We start from the raw sequence: 3,178 nt of genomic DNA on the forward strand, positions 1-3,178 counted from the left end.
TTCCATCACCTGCACATAGAGGCAGTATGGTTATTACCTGGGAATATGATCCTCTGTTCGTCGTCGTTTCGACGACAACCAGAGTCTCAGGGGCTACTATCTACACAGGGCACACCTAGCATGTGCAGGACTATCATACATTATTTTACGTACCTCAAAGCCTGTCAGTAGACTCATAAAAGCTTCATGCAATCCGCTTTCGGCGGACGAGATTCTCTCCATCACCGTATTCATCAGCACACGGTGTTCATCTGAGATGGCCGCTCGCCCCACCAACTCCCTCAGAACATCCGATCGCACACCAGACGGTGCCGGACTCTTTTGTCCGCTCTCTTCGGGAGCCGGACACTGGGAGCTTCGGGGGTCAATGGGATTATCTTCTGGCCTCACCGGACTCGGAGAGGCCCTCCGCGACGACACTTCGGGGTCGCCCGCTTCCGGAGCGGAGGAGTCCGGAGGAGGCGTTTCGCTCTCCATCATCTCTGGAAGAAGATCCCCCGAAGACGAGCTCATTTGAGAGGGGCTAAGGCCCGAACTGCAAAGATATATGCGGTGGTTATTTTCTCAGAAGAAAAAGATGGCATACCTGTACTATTAAAGTATTTCGGGTCACTTACGACTCGCTGGAGAATTGATCCCCCCGCGGACTTTGTGCGGCAAAAGCACCCCCCAAGGTAGGACCCTCTGTGGGAGACTTCTTCTCCCGTTTGGAAGCTTCGGCTTCCGAATCCCCGGGCGCAGTCCTTTTCCTCCTCCGGTCGTCTTCCTTCATGGAGACGCTCGCTCCCTCGGTTAGAATGGGCAGCGTTGGGGGCCCGCGTCCGCCCGTATTATCCTCCCCAGTATCTTCCTTCAAGGGCTCCGGGCAAGGTGCGACCTGGAGCATCTTTTCCAATACCGGATTGTCCAAACCCTCAGGGAGGGGGGCCGAACACCGAATCAACTTCGCCTTTGTTAGCCAGTCCTGGTCAAAAAGCGAACTCTCAGAAATAACTTCGTAACAAATGAGAGATAGTATGTTCGGCCGGAAGATTCCTTACCTGTTCGGCGGCGCGGTTACTGCTCAGGCCCACGTCCTCGGTGATTTCCGGACACTCTACCTGAGGTCCGAAGAATGACTTGTACATCTCCTCGTGCGTCAGGCCGAGGAAATTTTGAATGACACGCGGTCCCTCGGGATTGAACTCCCACAAGCGAAGGGGCCGGCGTTTGCAAGGCTGGACTTGACGAACCAGCATAACTTGTATTACCGCAACCAAACTAAAATCTCCATTGAAGAGATCTCGAATGCGGCTTTGCAGTATAGGCACGTCCTTGGCTGGACCCCAGCTCAGACCTCTGCTGATCCATGACATCAGTTGTGGTGGAGGGCCCGAGCGGAAAACAGGGGCGGCCGCCCACTTGGCACTTCTAGGAGCCGTGATGTAGAACCACTCCTGTTGCCACAATTCAGACACCTCTGGAATGGAACCTTTGGGCCATGGAGCTCCCGTCATCTTGCATATTGAGGCACCTCCACACGCTGCATGTTGCCCCTCGATCATCTTCGGCTTTACTTCAAAGGTCTTGAGCCACAGGCCAAAGTGAGGGGTAACCCGGAGGAAGGCCTCACACACGACAATAAATGTCGTGATATGAAGAAAGGAGTCCGGAGCTAGATCATGGAAATCTAGCCCGTAATAAAACATCAAACCCCTGACGAAAGGATCCAGAGCAAGGCCTAGACCTCGGAGGAAGTGGGAGACGAACACGACGTTCTCGTTGGGTTCGGGGAGGGGACGGCCTGCCCTCGGGCAGGCAGCCGATGCAAAACCTCGGCGGTCAGATATCTGGCCTCCCTCAACTTTTTGATGTCTTCTTCCGTGACGGAGGAAGGCACCCATCGGCCTTGAAGGCTAGATCCGGACATGATTGAAGGTTCGGAGCACCTGACCTGAACTTTGGGTGTTTGAGCTTGAGGTGGGGGAAGGATTCGATTGAGCACGGGAGGGAAAAAATAAAAGCCTTGTCCCTTTATAAAGAGGGTGAATATCAAGCGTCCTCTCCGTGGCCGTTTGGACTTGCCTATAGTCTAGGAGTCCTAGAAGCGGTTGGGTTACCCACGCCCGTATTGATGAGAATCCCGGAATAAGGGGACACGATCTCTGCTTTAACAAGACGTGCCAAGGAAACCGCCTCGCATGACACGCTGAGGTGGGACAATAAAACGATTCGAATAAAGGCTTGGCCGTGGTGCGATGTCACACTACGGAATACGTCAGCAGATTAGATTTGTGTAAATATTATTCTCTCTATGGCAATATGTGGAAACTTATTTTGCAGAGCCGGACACTATCTTTGTGTTCAAAATCTTCTATGAAGTACTTGGAGGAGGAACCCGCCTTGCAATGCCGAAGACAATCTGCGCGCCGAACTCGTTGTCATTGAAGCCTGGTTCAGGGGCTACTGAGGGAGTCCTGGATTAGGGGGTGTCCGGATGGCCGGACTATACCTTCAGCCGGACTCCTGGACTATGAAGATACAAGATTGAAGACTTCGTCCCGTGTCCGGAAGGGACTTTCCTTGGCGTGGAAGGCAAGCTTGGCGATACGGATATGTAGATCTCCTACCATTGTAACCGACTTTGTGTAACCCTAACCCTTTCCGGTGTCTATATAAACCGGAGGGTTTTAGTCCGTAGGGACAAACAACAATCATACCATAGGCTAGCTTCTAGGGTTTAGCCTCTCCGATCTCGTGGTAGATCTACTCTTGTACTACCCATATCATCAATATTAATCAAGCAGGACGTAGGGTTTTACCTCCATCAAGAGGGCCCGAACCTGGGTAAAATTTCGTGTCCCTTGCCTCCTGTTACCATCTGGCCTAGACGCACAGTTCGGGACCCCCTACCCGAGATCCGCCGGTTTTGACACCGACAGTGACCACTTACCCAGCTTGGGGGATTGTACATAGAAAATCCACCCTGTGGGTTGACGCGGAGAAATTCCTCCTCTTCTCCCTTGTACAAAGTGGACAAGATCTGTAGTAGAGCGGCAGCCGAATCCGGCCCCTTACGGTCGTAGTGGGTGGCGTCGTCCTCCCCGTTGAAGTCCCACATGGGGTGGCCTCTATACTGAAGCGGCTGCACCCCTCGCATGATGCATTCGACCATAACCCCAATCATGGTCAGTCCGGA

Source organism: Triticum aestivum, chromosome 6A (genome assembly GCF_018294505.1).
Source record: "Triticum aestivum cultivar Chinese Spring chromosome 6A, IWGSC CS RefSeq v2.1, whole genome shotgun sequence".
NCBI classification, from domain to species: domain Eukaryota; kingdom Viridiplantae; phylum Streptophyta; class Magnoliopsida; order Poales; family Poaceae; genus Triticum; species Triticum aestivum.